Consider the following 17,474-nt stretch of genomic DNA (forward strand, 5'->3'; position numbering starts at 1 on the left):
GGGCGCCGACGTGGCACCGCTCATCAGGCCACCCTGAGGCAGCTCCCACTTGCCACAACTAGAAGGACCCACAACTAAAAAGATATACAACTATGTGCTGGGGGCGTTGGGGGAGAAAAAGCAGGAAAAAAAAAGAAAGAAAGGTTTTCTTTATTGTGTATGTGCAAAATTCTTACACGACTTGTCAATTTGTGGACTTTGCTATCCTGTTGTATCAGTCTTTCTATTCAAGAAGTCTTTCTATTTCTGTCTATTCAAGCACTAGTACCACAGTTGTTGTTTTTTCCGAAGATTGGCGCCTGAGTTAACAACTGTTGCCAATCTTCTTTTTTCTTCTTCTTCTTCTCACCAAATCCCGCCAGTACATAGTTGTAGATTCTAGTTGTGGGTGCCTCTGATTGTGCTATATGGGACGCTGCCTCAGCGTGACCTGATGAGCAGTGCCGTGTCCACGCCCAGGACCCAAACCCGAGAAACCCTGGACTGCCCAAGCAGAGCATGTGAACTCACTCGGCCATGGGGCCAGCCTCACCACATTGTTTTGACTGAGGATTGATGATCCTTTATAAAATATGATAAAGATCATCCACCCTTCCTGTTCTTATTTTTCAATTTTAGGGCAATCATAGGGCAATTCCAGCTTTGCAAAGAATTGTAGAATGCTTAGAGCTAGAGAAGCATTGAAAGTCATTTAGTTTCTGTTTTCATCAGGCAAAATTCTGTAGAGACTGTCCTGCTCTCTGAACTCTGAACTCTCAGCATCTCCTATCAGCTATTAAAGGCCAACAATATCTTAAGGGCAGTATGCTTTTACCTTAAATCTATGCTGAGCCATGGTCAATGCAAACCAGTGGGAAGGAAATTGGAAAAAGTTTTATGACCTAAGAATCAGTGGGTACTCTCTGAATTAATTTATCACTCCCTCCTCCAAACTCTCTGGAGGGTCTTGGTGCTTCCCTCTCCACATGGGAACTCCTAACTACAAAGGAAATAGAAAGGAGGCAGATCAAGTATTCTCATTCTGCTGCCTAGGAACAAGACAAAATAGGTTTGATTAAATAGCCACTCTCTGCCACACTTCTGTATGTTTCTGTTTTTTAAAGGATCCTTCACTTATTTGTTGGCTCTTCAGAGAGAGTGCAAGGTTCAAGTGTGCAAGTCTAGACCTTGCCCCTAAGGAACCCAGCAGTGTTCTGCTTCTCTAAAATAAGGACCAAAGGTGTGTGAGAAGTGACCCATAAGTCTGCACTATCACGTGTCCCACAATGGGGGGAAAGGCTACTTTTTTTTCATTGGAATTAGGATTAGGTCAATGGCGGTAGCAACTCCAAAAAAATCTGGTGGGTTGATTTCATCCTTTTACTTATAAAGCTGTTATTATGCTACATGATCTTCAGTTGTGCACTAAATATATATTCGGTATTTGAATATTGATAAACGAAAAACAAAAATGAGTAGCAGTTAAGCAACCCATAAACCTACCCATAAGCAAATTGGAGATTTGAAAATTTACTCTGGATGCTTAACTCTTCCTCATTGAAAACACTTTCCTTAGTAGAAGATACCAACATATTTTAAACTTTTTTTAAAATTGGGAAACATAACATATAAAAAAATCATAACAAAACAGAAATGTAAAGTTCAACGAATGATCACAACGTGAACACCACTGCAACCATCACACAAGTCAAGAAACAGAACCTCAGCCAACTCTCCCAGTCTCCTCATATTTGCTTCCAATCAGTAACTCCTCCATCTTCCCTAAATGTAACCACTATCCTGATTTCTAACACTACAATTTAGTTTGCCTGGTTTTGAAGCTTATATAAAATGGGAATCAAACAATATATAGTCTTTTATGCCTGGTGTTTTTCACTCAAAACATGAGGTTTGACAGATTCACCTGTGTTTCTGTGTATAATTGATTCATTAATTTTTATTGTACAATATTCCTTTTTATGAATGTACCACAATTTAGGTATCTATTCCACTGTTGATGGACATTTGTTTCTCTTTTTTAGCGATTACGAACAATGCCATGAACATACCTGTGCATGTGTTTGGGTAGCTATGCGAACACATATCTGCTTTTTGTACACCTAGGAGTAGACTCACTGGATCAAATGCTAAACTCTTTCTGAAAGTAGTTGTAGCAACTTACATGCAATGGAATGAAAATTAAGACTATAGTAATAAACAGATGGAGATGAACCTCAGAAACCTAATAGTAAAATCTAGATGAGAATTCCTGTTGTTCTACGTCCTTTCCAATTGTTTTTTAGTCTTTCTTAATTGTAGTGGCAGATGTGCAGTGGTATCTCATTGTGGTTTGTTTTGCATCTCTTGCCCATTTTTCTGTTGCATTGTGTATCTGCTTAGGCTGCCGTAACAAAATATCATAGCTTGGGTGGCTTAAACAACAGAGATTTATTTTTTCACAGTTCCAGAGGCTAGAAGTCCCAAATCAAAGTGCTGACAGATTTGGTTTCTGATGAGAGCTCTTGTCTTGCCGATGGACACCTTCTCACTGTGTCCTCATGTACACTCTTCTTTGTGCATCTAGGGAGACAGAGTGGGAGGAATCTGGTGTCTTCCAGCTCTTATAAGGACACCAGCACTATCAGATTAGGGCCCTACCCATATGACCTCATTTAACCTTAATAACCTCCCAAAGGGCCTATATCTCCAAATACAATCACATTACAGGTTAGGGTTCCAACATATGAATTTCAAGAACACAATTCAGTCCGTAACAGGTTATTTTTGGGTTTTCACTGGTTTAAAATAGTTGTTTTTCTCTAATTCTGGGCACAAGCTCTTTGTCCATATATGTGTTGCAGGCATCTCCTCCTACTCTGTGACTTGTCCTTTTACTCTTTCAAGGATATCTTGATGAATAAAAGTTCATTTAATTTACTTCAACTAGTTATACTGTTTCTTTATATTAGAGCTTTTTTTATGTCTTTTAAGAAATCATCCTCTATCTCAAGGGCATGAAGATCTTATTATATTCTTATGAAGTTAGAGGAACAGTACATAGTCCCCAAGACTGCCCTCACTTCTGACACCAATTGCAAATTTGGAGGCTTCCCAACTACCCTTAGGGTCAGTCATTTATTGAAGGACTCATAGAACTTTCAGTGCACATTGCAATTTTGGAAGATAATAGAGCATATTTACACATGAAGACCAGGAGCCCCAAAGTTCCCTGAGAGAAGGAAATAACCACCATCTAGAGTGTTAAGAGCTTGAGACTAAGGAGAACATGGGAAGCAGTTAGTCTATGATCTTACTTTAACACGTGGGAAATTGTATCTTCACTTCAGCACATCCTCGTGGAGAGGAAGGTACACACAGAACAGGGTGGAAGTCTCCCTGAATGTCCTTGAGAGCTTTAGCCTGCTCTCAGGGAGGCCTCCTGGGTTCACGTCCAGATGTGGTGCAGCTCCTTGCCTAAAAGCTTTGCTCTATCAGTCAAGAAGGGCCTCCTTCCCCAGAACACAAAGACCTCCTTAACACAGGACTTTAGATATCTGAAGGGCACCTCTTACGGCAGTGAGACTTCCAAGGAGTGTTCTTTCTCCTATTCCCAACCCCTGGCACCAGGAGCACAGCTGCCCCTTGGCAGCTTTCAAGCCTGAGGCCTTCACTGGAATTGCAGACCAAGACCATGACTTGGGTGTCCAGCTGCACGCTGGCCTCAGCACTTGAATCTGAAAACCATCCAGGCTGGGAGCTTTCACATCGTAACACGCCCCCCACCCCAAAAAACAATCACAAATATTGTTTCATGTCACGTATTTTTGTTCTCATCTGAAATCTCTTCTCTCCTTTTCTTTAAAATCCAAAGAACTGCACATCTTTCAAGGCCCTGAACAAGTTTCATAAACATTTACTGAACCCACAGCTTATAAAACCTGTTGAATACTTTGCTATATGTTGTCATTCATTATTCACCAATTATTTATTGATCAACATTGTTTTCTTAGTGTTGGGATCATTGATCTATATTACACGTTTCTTTGGCTACATTCAGTGATAGTTCAGAAGCACACATCCACAATTTAGCTGTGGAGTGAATGGGTTGAGTGAGGCAGAACTGGAGGCAAGAAAAAGTCACAGTGATGCCAGGAAAGATGATATATGATTAGAGCAGGAGGGTAGCAGTGAAGTTAGAAATAGATGGGTTTAAGAGATCATTAGGAGGTAGAATCAACAGCTTAGATGTGAGGATGAGAAGGGTGGCACAGTCAAGGATAATACCATGGTTTTAACTGGAGCAAGCAGGTGATTGGAACATTCCTTCATGAAGAATGGAAACACTGAAAGAGCAGCTGATATGGAGAGCAGGGATGGTGTCAGATCATATGTTGAATGTGATTTCCTATAGAGCGAAAAGAGTAGATGGCCTGTGACAGACCCTGAGATGTCCAATATACATGGCACAGGTAGGTCTAAGGGTGTGTCGGTCTGCTGAAATTCACCATAAAGAATTTTATGTAAATGGTTGTTAATCAGTTATAAAGGACAAAAAAGGCAAAAGGGGGCCTGAAGTATCACAAAGATAGTAACAGTGGGAAGCAGCTACCACCTCTAGGGTGGAGAGAACAAAGAGAAGATTCTTTGAAAAGACTTCCAGAACTAGGACCCAAACCTCTGAGGAGCAGATGCTGGACCACTGGTGTTGGTAAGTCTGTAGAGGCACCATCAGGCAGACTTTAGGAGCACAGGTTTACAGATTGGAGCTGAGTACTGTTAATGGATTCAACTCTTGCTGACAAGGGGAAGAACACTTGCTGTGGTGATGTCACAAACAAGAAAGTAAACAGGTAGTAAATGGGAAGTGCTATCTCCCCCTTCCAGCCCTCCAGTGTCTCCTCTTGGCAGGGACTAGCGGGAGGCTGCTGACAAAGCAGATGTGTGCTGTGCAGAGTCCTAGCTCCAGCATCACTCTGCAGAGGACAGAAGAGACTAGATCTGCATCCCCAGCACAGGGTGCTCTCAGACTGCAACTGTTGCTGGTCTCAGGCTGCCTCATCATCCCTTGTGGTCCCCTTTAGCCCTGTCCGTACCTTTGTAAATAGTCCTTTCATTATATTCTTTCCAGTTAAACCTTTTGCTTTAACTTTTTCCTGTTGGAATCCTAATTTGGCCCTCCTCCAGTTTATAGGACAATATTTCCTTTAGAAATGCTGTTAAACTCTCAATTAAAAAAAAAGGGAACTTATCTTAGGGAAAGAAACTATCACTGTTTGCAGGAGCTCACCTTTCCACGGTACAGGATAGATTAAAACCCCTTTGTGCATATTCAGTACATGCTGCTTGTTTTCATCTCTATCCTCTCTGAGTTTCCAGGCAGTTTCCCTCCATCTCAGCAACCCCCTTTCTCCAGCCCACTATTGTTTCTCATCCTCTATCTCCACTAATAAATCAGAGGCCTTCCCAATTGCACCCAGCGCACCTAGAGTCTACTCCAGGATGTATACTGAGAATGATTTCAAAAGGTAAAACTCAGAATGAGACTTGCAGCTAACAGGAGCCTTCCTAGAGACAATGAGCTGATACGTCTAGACTACAAGTGAACCAGGGGTGACACTGCAATGTCACAGTCAGGGCTTCAAGAGGGCAGAGCATGGAAACCCAAAGGGAAGTATTCACCTAGCACAAAGAGAGAAGGAATTATGGGATGAGGATTTGTCCGTGTGTCCCCAGATTTGCCCAGCAGAGGGAGACCTGTGGCTGATGGCAGCTGCCCACAGAATTAGAGGCGGCTAAAGCTGGAATAACAATCATGTCCACTATTCCTAAGTATTTAGAGAAAAAGGCTACCGTTCAAAAAACTTTTTATCTACATTAAATTCTAATTTTTATAAATCTGTAAACATATTTTCCATAGTTTGTCATAGTACATATTCAATTTTATGTTTTGCTTTTTCCACTTAACCATTTTTCCTAGATTACTATGTATTCATAATAATCATTTGTAATACTGCATAATTCTTCAAACTTCTTAGTATGACTAAATTTAGTCACTCATTTGTTTTGTTTGAAGGAATTCCAGGATATTTCAACTGACCTAATTAATTTTACAATTAATGTATTTCTGAAATTAGATATTGGCTCCTTTAGAATTGGTATCTTAAAATATGTTCCAAAGTTATGGGCATTTATGAATTTTCATTTTATTACTGTATTGATTTTATCAGAATTTCCTAATTTATAAAGCTGTAAACTATATATGATTTAAGAGATTAGCCCATAACGTTAAAGTAGTTAGTTGTGAGTAGAAATAAAATGCTCCCATCAAGTTTGTTTAAATTTTTATTTATTATATACAAGTGTAAGAAATAAAATAGCTAAGACAACCACCTGATTTTTTTTCCCCAAAATGCATGCTTTTATTTAATATCAGCAGATTTCTGTGTTGGCTAGAATTGTTAGGCTAAATATTGAAAAGTTCCCGAGCAAATGCATTTTCCTCTCATACTGTTATCCAAAAAAAAGTGAGAGCCATCCTATATTATAAATATGCTTTCTGCTTTTGTTATCAAATATGACACATTTAGGTTTCAACTCATTTGAAGGTTTGTGAAATATTATTTGAATTGTTACATAACTCACAAAGACAATGCTAGTCTGAAATACTGACAGCTCACACATTATCAGGTGAACTCAGAAAGCTTATTAAGCCTCATATTTCTTTGTCTTCCAGCTACTAAACCAAACAAAACCCTCCCAGTCCTTAAGACAGAACTTTCGTCACCTGTCTCCCATATTTCCGCAAGACGTAACAATCAATACATTGGATTCCATGTTGGTGGAGTTCCTCCTGATGGCTTTGGTTTTCTCTGTAAACAGGGAAAAGGCCCTGTGGTAAAAGTAACATCTGGTATGGTGGCAAAACAGAAAGGAAGAGGGGGAGGAGGTCTGTGGGGAATGGGGAGAGGAATGACTATAAAAACCCAGGAGGAATTCCAGGAGAGACCACCCAAAAAAGCAACTCTCTGGAGAGACCTGGGATTCCATGAAGGCCTGGGGCACACAGGAGGTGCAGGCGGAGGGAGTTTCCTTCCCACACCACACAGTCCCCACAGGTAACATGGACGCGTGTACGGCAAAGGGGATGATCCTCAGCACCTGGGGTGCCAGAGGAGGTGGCACCGAGCAGACTGTGGAGAGGACTGTGACCACAAAGGGACATTTTGGACTGTGACCAGAAAGGATCAGGATGAGAATGTACAGCTTTATCCAATTATCTGGTCTCAGGGGATCCAGAAAAACTGGTCCCAGTGGTCTCCTGGGGATGTAGGTTCTTAAGCTCCTTTTACAGAGGAGGTTTCTAGGAGAACTTTGTGCAGTTAGCAACAGGCAGCTTCCCCTCTGCACTACACCATTCTCCCCACTTCCCTTGCTTTAGGTTTTATCAGTCCAGGTAGTAATCACACAGTCACAGGGCCTTACATATGTACCTGTAAATTTCCTTAAAGACATGCCTTCTAAACCCCTTGTTCAGCAGATAAGAAAACAATACAATAAAATGACTCATGCAAGATGCCCAGGTAGTTAGCAGCTAGTAAAAACTGAATAACTATAAAATGGGAATGTTTATAAAGCTTACATTAAATATAATTTATAAGCACTGCTAACTGCCTAATAACTACACAATACAATAATATTTATGTATCTTTAAATATGTATAATAGAGACTTGTAGAAGGTATATCTGAATACAACTCTGTTCTTGGCTTAGGTTTCCTAGTTCATCATATTAGGCATAGCTGCCTAAGGATTTATGCTTATAAGGTTTGTAGCCGCCCCTGACATAGGAAGGGTTAATAATCACTGGAAAAACCTTGCCAACAAACTGTGACCCGAAGGTGAGAAGGCCGGTTAGCCAATGACTGGTAAGACCCCTGCGGGGGGCAACCTAAGCCAGGGGGCGGCCGCCCAGGGGCACAGATGGAGAAACAATATCGATATCGGGAGCAGGAGGGACCGTTGCCTAAGAGGCCTTGCCTGCTCCGAGATAAAAATATAGGAGCACAGCAATAACATGATAATATCAAAACAGAGGCCAAGGGAGGGCTCCTTGAGAAATCATGAAGAATTCTTGGCATTCGCTAATTACTTCATCCAGAACATCTGTGTATGTTTAACAGCTGTAAGCTATGTATATATTGAAACGCTGGTTATAATAAACTCAGAGTGGCCATCAGCCCTCTCCGCATCTATCCTGATGTGTACATTGGACTGCGACACTGACAAGGTTAAAAAACTTGAGAAAAAATAGAGAGGACATATGTGGATAGATAATAGGAGGGAGAGGATGGGAAGGCAATGGCAGGAAGGAGAAGGGAGAGGGCAAAACAACAGTTAGCGATAAGCTCTATTTAAAAGGTGACTTGTGAACAGGAGAGTGTAGGAAGGGATTCCACACAACTGAAGCTCATGGGGGACAGACGGATGACATCATCGTGTGAACTGGGTGAGTGATAAGGCAATAGGGAGTGGTAGGGCCTAGGGAATACCAGAAAGCACACTAACATTCAAACTTTTTAAAACATTGCACCCAACCACAATGTGTCTGTCCTGGGTACCAGTACCATACCCCTCTATATACCACGGAATGGGTAAATTCTCAATCCCTGATAGAAGGCATAAGCATTAAAAGTCTTAGGCCCTTCATTCAACAAATATTTATTGTGCATCTACTATGAACTAAGCACTGTATTACGTACAAACATTCTAATCTCCATAAAACTTAATTTTCTTATCAATAAATGGAGACATTAATCCTCAATTTATCCGTGATTCTGAGCCTGATCCTTTGTGACTGCAGTAGGTACAGCTTTCTATCAGTTTCTCTAAATAGCTCTGCCAGACTCTGGTGGATGCTGACAGACCCTGAGGACCCATCCTGATGGCACTACTCCCCTCCCTCGGCTACCTGCCTCTGCAACACCACTCCGTTCTTCTGCAGGGCCTTCCTTACCCTGAGGAGCCTTACCCCCTCACCCTGCTCTGCTTTGCCTCACATATATGGAAAGGCCCTTTCCTTATCATCCATGACCAAGATATGAGAATCTAGAATTTCCCCTAAACCACACTGAGTGCTGCGAGAATGAAAGGAGTGGATTATAATCGGGACTTAAAAGTGGATATCAGAGAAGACTTCTCTCCAAACCCATTGAGGGTGACTGTTCTTCACTGGTGACTTAGAGATGCAGCTCCTTCCATCCTGTGGCTTGTCCACCTTCAGGTCACAGCTTCCAAGGATGCCCTGTGGATGGTCTCTAATGCAGGGAGTCTGAAGAGAAAAAAGGCATGGAATATTGTGAGTGGTAGGTGTTATGGGCCAAGTCTGGAAGGATACACATCACTTTTGCCCACCTTCTACAAACCAGAACTCAGTCACTCGACCACACACACTGACAAGCAGGGATTAGCAGGAGTCTAACTCTGAGTCCACAAGGAAGAGAAAAGGGATTATAGTAAACATGTAATAGTCTCTGACACAGATGCTTTGCTCACTATCACTATGCCTGGCCCTGGCCTGTCTTCCTTTCCTGCCAGGTCACAGGAGCCAGCATTTATTCCTGGATTGGGTTCGTGTGGGGATATTAAGACAATAATGAACCAATGCAGGCTCTTGAGCACAGAACCAACTGATAAAACAATGCACAAATCAGATGAGTCTGATGATTATGAATCATGTCAATGAAAGCAAAGAAATATAATAACTGAGCTAATTTTTGCTTTTTGGATCAATTTCATTGGAGTCTCTTATACACAGTAAACTATACAGAATTTAAATGTACAGCTTGATGATTTTTGACAAACATATATTCCCATGTTACCACCACCCTAACCAAGATACAGAATATTTCAATGGCCCTAAAAAGTCCCCTTATGCTTCTTTGAGTTCAGTAAGACCTAAATAAATGGAGACATACTATATTCATGGATTGGAAGGCTTAAAATTGTCTCAAGATGTCAATTTTCTCCAAATTGATATATAGCTTTAATACAATTCCAATAAAAAATACAGTAATTCCAGTAAAAATACAATTCCAATAAAAAATACAGTAGAAAAATATAGTAATCAAGACAGTGTGTCAGTATGTTTTGGTATAAGGATAAACAGAAATATCAATGGAACAGCATAGAGTACTCAGAAATAGACTCATACATCTATAGTCAATTCATTTTGACAAAGGTGACAAGGCTATTCAATAGGGAAGGAACTGTCTTTTCAACAAATGGGTCTCAAGCAACTAGAAATCTCTGCAGGGAAAAAAAAAAGAAACTTCAAACCTTACACAAAAATTAACTCAAAATATATCACAGATTTAAATGTAAAAACAAATACCACAAGACTTCTAAAAGGAAATATAGAAGAAAATCTTCAATACTTTAGCAGAGGCAAAGATTCCTCAAAAAGATATGAAAACCATGAACCACAGAAACCATGAACCATAAATGATAAAATGACAGACTGTACTTTATCAAAAGTAAGAATTTCTGTCCTTCAAAAATCAGTTAAGACAATAAAAAGAGAAATCACATTGAGAGGAAATATTTATAATATATATATATGAAAAAGGAGTTGTACCCAGAAAATATAAAGAACCTTACAACTCAATAAGAAGACAAACAAGAAAAAAAAAAAAAAGGTAAAAGTTTTCAACAGACATTTCACAAAAGATGTGCACGGAAAGATGCTAAACATAATTGTTATTAGGGAAATGCAAATCAAAACCACAATGAGATACCACTTCACACCTAATAGAATGCCTGAAGTTAAAGACACTGACCCAGTGTTAGCAAGAGTGTGGAGGACCCAGCACTCTCATACATTGTGGACAGAAGTGGACAATGTTACAACCACGGTGGAAAACAATTCAGCTGCTTTTTATAAAATTAAACAAACATTATACAGCCCAGTGATTCTACTCAAAAGAAATGAAAACTTGCCCACACCATGACTTGTATACAAGTGTTTATACCAGCTTTTTTCACAATGCTATAGGAAAAACCCAAATGTCATCAACAGGTGAATGGAAAAACGGATTGTAATATATCCATATAACAGAATACTAATCAGCAATAAAAGGGAACAAACTACTGATATATGCAATGACATGGATGAATCTCAAAAATATATCAAGGAAAATAAACCAGACTTAAGAATACATATGATATAAATTCCATTCATGTGAAATGGGAAAATAAGCTGTAATGACAGAAAGCAGATCAGTGGTTGCCTGGGTCCAAGGGTATAAGGGCTGGGAGAGAGGGGATCGTGTACAAAGGGGCACAGGAGAACTATCTAGGCTGATGGAGATGTTCTGTATCTTGATTATGGTGGTAACTACATGGATATATAAAATAACAATCATATAAGTGATACACGTGCATTTTATTGTGAATAAATTATTCATCAATAAAGCTGATTTTTTAATGAAATATATTATTGGCTGGAATGGGGAGGGTGACAATTATTATCAGGATACCTAGCACAGTAAAAATTAAAGAATACTATAATCAACTCATAATTATGGAAATTAAAGGGGAGAAATAACGGCATGATTAATTAAAATAAAAAACTTCTAAATTTTAATTTAGCCCATGCTTTTAAAAGCTGATCTCCCTAACCAAGGCCACCCTTGAACCTTCCATGTTCTACCATTCTGGTTGCTTCATATTGTCCTAATTTACCTGTCACGAAAAAGCTATCAGATAAACTTAATCATATGAATATATAAAGATATTGTACGTTAAGCTTTAACGAACACTTTAATTTCTAAAGAAGATACTGTTTACAAACAAACAAAACCACAAAAAAAAAATTTAACACTTAATAGTAAGAGTCCACATACAAGAAGAGATGAATGGGGAAATCTGGAGGATAGGCCCTTTCTGGATTCTCCCTTCACCACCCCCCATCAAACACATACACACACAGGGCCTCCATACAAATGGGACCACCAACTCTAGCTATCTGGTCTAATTAAGGCTCCTGTTAAGTAGCTGAACAACCAGGGTGTAAGGACTCTAGGACCTGAATCCTGGGTTATGCCCTAGTGACATGTTCTCTCTCTCACTATGCCACATCAGACTTCCCCACTGATGGGGTGGTTATGAGGACTCAAACAGGTCTTTGGTTGGGAGGACTATTTCATTTTCCTAACAGAGAATAGCCTTGATTCAGAAATAAATGAGGAAATCAGTACAATAAAAGAGAAAGCCCAGAAACAGTACCATGCATACAATACATTAGAAGTAGCATTAAAAGTTAGTGGAGAAAGGCTGAGAACTCAGGCTAAGTAATTGGCTTTCATATGGAATCAAAAGGAAATTATAGCTCTACCCCACATCATCCACAAAAACATCCAGATCTAATGAAGATATAGATAAGACAATCTTTTAAGATTTTAGAAGAAAATGAGAATATTTATGACCTCAGGGAAGGGCAGAATTTCTTAAAGCAGACACAAAAATCATTAAGAAACATACTATTGAATTTGAACAATCCAAAATTAATATTTCCTATACAAGAGCCATTCTAATCACAGATAAGGGACAAAAAATACAGTTGTAGAAACTAACTGTTCACGTATCACTAAGGATTAGAATCCAAAATACAGAAGGACCTCTTAAAAATCAATCTCGTTTTTCTTGTAAAAGAAAAATAACCCAAAAGAATACTAGACAAAGATACACCAACAAATGGCAGAAAAGGAACTAAGAAATAGCCAATAGCTGATAACTTGCGAAAGCCAAAGAAATGCAAATGAAAACAGTTAGGGGCCTGCCCAGTGGTGGAGAGGTTAAGTTTGCACGCTCCGCTTCAGCGGCCCAGGGTTCACAAGTTTGGATCCAGGCAAGGACCTAGCGTGGCTCATCAAGCCATGCTGTGGCAGCATCCCACATAAAATAGAGGAAGATTGGCACAGATTCTAGCTCTGCGACAATCTTCCTCACAAAAAAAAAATCAAACAGGGAGATATCATCTCACACCCACAGTGGCAGGGATGTAGAGGGAAAAAGGACACTGCGGACAGCAATTTGGCAGTCTGGAGTCCAATTAACAATGTGCATCCTCAACAATTTCCTTCTTGGTATACACCTTGGAAAAATTCCTGCACATATACACAGGAATGTGTACTAGAACGTAAGCTGCGGCACTGTTTGCAAGAGAGAAAAAAATATAAAACATCTAAATGTCCATCATTAAAGGAATGAATAAACAAAATGTTAGGTATATTCATAAAATGGACAGCTAAGCAGCAGTTAAAGAATATGAATTCATTTTAATATAACTATTTGAAAATTTTATCAAAGACATAACATACATCAAGTGATAAAAAGGGGCTGTCTATGGGTAGTGGGATTAAGGTGATCTGTTTTCTTTTAAAGTGCTAGTTTTTCCATTTTTCTATAATCAATATGTTTTATCAGAATGATTTTAAATACCCTGTTTTTAAAGAGCTCTATCAATTTTTTGTTCAAGAACCACATCTGCACCCCCTTCTCTGTGAAGCCCCCCTTTGGCCCCTGACCACACCAGGCTCTAATAACCTCTTCAGGTACTAAGTACCACTTTGTGATAATTTACAACTAATCCTTCTTAATGATAATAATAATATCTACATTTATTGAGTGTTTTGTATGTGTCCTGTGTTTACTTAAAGTAATTTTTAAGTGTTCTTAAAACAATTTATTTGCATTTGTTCTTTCTGTCTCTCGGGGCAGACTGAAACCTCCGATAGCCATACCTAGAAGGGGGAGTATTCGGGAGAAAAGGGGGATATCTCCAAGAATGAAGAGGGAAAGGAACAATTTCTGAAGAGGGGGTAAGAGAGGACTAGTTACCTAGAAACACCAACCGAATCAGCCAAGAATTAATGTTACAAAGTAATTAGGCATTTGTATAACTTGATCCTTGTATATTATGTGTATAAGTACACAAACATGTTATTCCATTATGAAAGCTATAAAAAGTGAGATGGTTTAATATTAGAATTGTTACTAATATAATTCACCACATTAACAAATTAAAAGAAAAAAATCACACTGGAGTGAAGGAAGATAGTTGAAATTTGTAGGACTCGGCTCAAACCATATCTGGAAGAAATTCTGTTGCTCTAAATATATCATTAGGAAACAATTAAGTGAGCTAATTATTCAACTTAGGAAGGGGAAAAAATGAGCAAAAGCAGTAGGAAAGAAATGATAAAGATTAGGGTAGAAATCAGTGATAAGACAAACAATAACAATAACAAATAGAAGAGATTAACAAAACCAAAAGCCAACTCTTTTAAAATTAGTAAAATAAATCTCTGGCCAAAGTGACACACAGAGAAAAAACAAAGACAAGAAATTTTTTAAAATGGAGAAAAATTTGTATTTGTTGCAATCCAGGACAAAATTTCAATGGAACTGTTTTTGAAAATAAAAACATTCTAAAATTTACATGGAAGGTAAAGGCTCCCAGATGAAATTAACTTCAAAATATAGGACAAAGGGGGATCAGCCCGCCCAGATGACAAAATCACAGTAATAAAAAGAACAGAGAGAACAGCAAGATAACGCAGAGCCCTGAGACAGCGGCGGGTGGATGTGGGGATTGAACATAGGAAAATGAAACAGAGCATATCAATGGGGAAGGACAGATTGTACATGGTGGGGGGAAAACTAGCTCACTGAATGAGAGAAATTCAACTGCATCCCAACCTACCATCACCTACAAAGGCAGAATCCAAATGAACTAAGTGCCTAAAAGTGTAAGGTAAACTCTAAAGTTTGTAAAAAATAAATAAAAGAGAACATCCTGCAATCCAGGGGTAGGGAAGAACTTCTTGAAGTAAATCCCAAAGGCACAAGCCATAAGGCCACAATTAATCATTTTGATTACGTTAAAATTAAAGTTTTCTGTTCCATTAAGGATCCAGGACAAAGTTAACATAAAATATTTGTGAGAAGACATTTAAAATATCGAGAAGCAACAAAGATTAATAGCTAGACTATATCGACATCTGAAAAAAATCACCAAAAAATGTAATTGACTCAATAGGAAAATCAACAAAAGATAGCATCATCAGGCGGTATACAGATGAGAAAACTGAAATGCTAACAATTATTTAAAGAGACTTATAAACTCAGTAATCCTCCAAATAGACAAAGAAAACAACAATGAACGATCACGTTACTCCCTATTTGATTGGCACAAATAGAAAGGTAGATAATGCCAAGGGTTAGCGAGGACGCAGGCAGAAAAACTCTCAAGCGCTGGTGCAGGATTCTAGATGCTGAAGTCACTTGGAAAAGTACCTGGTAGCACTTAGTAACTGTCATAATTTGGAAGTCCTTCATTGGGAAGGTGAAAATGTACAACAGGGAGGTAGAGAGATGCACACTACGGAAAAGCACTCTGCAGTCATTACGATTTAGATAAGTTAGACATATAGCAACATGGAAGGGTCTTAAAAACATCTTAAACACAGCATGAGATCATAGTGGCAGAGCTTACCAGCTCTTCCCAAACATCTACTTTGTGGAGTATACAATCTAAATGTTTATCAATAAAGGAACCCAGAAATACATTATGACTTATTCTTCAATGGAACAGACTCAACTGCATGGATCTATATAAACAAACGAAATCAATACCAAGTGGGGGAAAAAAAGCCTGTTACAAAACGTTAAATACAAAAGGTCATTGCAGCAAGACAGCACTTGATATTGCCGTGCCCGTCCTTAAACATCCTCTTAAATGATGTCATACTGCATCTAACATTTGGGAAAATACTTTTTAATATTTTTAATAAAATCAGGTACTGGAAGAATACAGCCCATATCCAGAAGAGTGGCTGCCTGTACAGGGGATAGAGGGTGAATTCTTCCTTTAGCTTGTCACTTTTTATTTCTCTAAACACAATCCGAAGCAAATACAGTCACATGTTAACTTTTAAAAAGCAGGGGTTTGGATATGCAGGTTTACATCACTTTTTCTATTTTGAAGTCTTTCTCAGGAAAACCCAGTAACTACAGACCACAGCTACAAGGCCAGGAGGGACTGGTGATTGTCCAGCTCCGCATCAGCCTCGCCCCCGCCTTCCCAGGCTTCCCACCCCAACCTGGGTGGGGGGTGGGTGTCTCTTTACTGGACTCACCTCTTTTTATTTCCAGCCGACTCAGACCTGGAGTCTCCATCTTCATCACCTGAAGATTCCACCAGCATCAGCTCCTTTCCCAGTGATCTCGCCCTTAGAGGGACATGAGAAAAGCATCAGCGAAGACCGATCGGAAGATCCTCAATGTGCTGCACATGGGCTTTAGAGCCTCGCCCAGCGAGGGAAGAGGAGCTACCCAGCAGCCGAAAGGACGCTAGTCTGCGCGAAGGGAGCTGGCCAATCAGAAACGCCAGAGAACAAGCCTCGTAGGGGGCGCGCTCAGGGCCTCTGGAGCCTGTAGGGGTTCCTGTGCCGGCGAAGGGGGCGGGGCCAGCGTGTGGGCGGGGCTCCTGCGGCGTGAGAGGCTGTGGCCGCAGCTAGGAGGGGCGTTCGCAACGCCGCTCACGCCGGAATCCGGCCTCGTGCGGTTTCGCGTGGTCTCCTCGGTTACGTAGCCTGGGCTGCCGCCGCGGCCCAACCAGTCCTCCGACTCTTCGCCGCGTCTGCGTATGCGCCGTTGCTGCTGTGTGCGCGCGCGTCTCATAACCGAATTTCGGATGTGAGAGTCACAAATGTGGTTTGTTGTTTTTACGGACGCACAAAACATGAAAAACATCTTTATAGGAAATAAACTGTGGGCCGTGCCCTTTCAGAACAGTAACCTGTTTCCCAAAATATGTCGCTGACCATGGCAGGAGAAGGGTATGTAATTTAAGTGGCCCACATCCACATAGAACAGCCCCACCAGTTCTGAGATCCTGCAGAGGGCTGGACTCCAGGCCCCAACCATGGGTCCCTGGGATGTGGAAGAGGAGGTTGCGGCGCAGGCAGCCCATGGGTCCTGCTGCCCGCGCTGCTCTAGCTGGGGTTACACGCGGTCTGGGCGCCTCCCTTCCGCAGGTGGCCCAAGGCGAGACGCCCGAATCGAGTGGAACCTTGCACCCCCCAGGACCCGCCTCAGGAGGGAAGGCGAGGTGCTTTGTGGGGGGGGGGGGGGGGGTGTGTCCTGAAGTCATCCTCATGGCTCATCTGGGGTGTGGGGGTGGCACTGGGTAAGGCTGAAGAAGTGAAACCTGATGACACTGCTGGAGGAGAGGCTCCTCCAGTGACACTCCAGAACCTCAGAATGTCAGCCCTCTGTCTGGGCCCTCTCACATCCCTTTTACATTTTTCTGCAGCAGGCCAGGCATCAGTATGTTATTAAAAATCTCTCCAGAGGACCAGAATGTGCTGCAAGGGTGGAGAACCACTGATCTGGGCCGAGTCCCACACAGTAATGAGTGCTTTCTTTGTCATCTCT

The 17,474-nt window shown here is 40.6% G+C and overlaps 1 long non-coding RNA gene across 2 annotated transcripts; it reads right to left on the reverse strand.

Moving 5' to 3' along the window:
- Window positions 1-768: 768 nt before the first annotated feature.
- Window positions 769-16,484, reverse strand: LOC124226094 (uncharacterized). 2 transcript variants are annotated; one of them, XR_006885195.1, is made up of 4 exons: window positions 16,175-16,484; window positions 9,184-9,306; window positions 6,764-6,848; window positions 769-2,559 (listed from the first exon to the last, which is right to left on the reverse strand). It is a non-coding gene; the product is annotated as an uncharacterized LOC124226094 (long non-coding RNA). The 2 variants fall into 2 exon arrangements; XR_006885196.1 differs by lacking the exon at window positions 769-2,559 and having other exon boundaries at window positions 6,369-6,848.
- Between the last annotated feature and the right edge of the window lie 990 nt (window positions 16,485-17,474).

The sequence above is a fragment of the Equus quagga genome, chromosome 15 (assembly GCF_021613505.1).
Source record: "Equus quagga isolate Etosha38 chromosome 15, UCLA_HA_Equagga_1.0, whole genome shotgun sequence".
In the NCBI taxonomy this organism is placed as follows: Eukaryota; Metazoa; Chordata; class Mammalia; order Perissodactyla; family Equidae; genus Equus; species Equus quagga.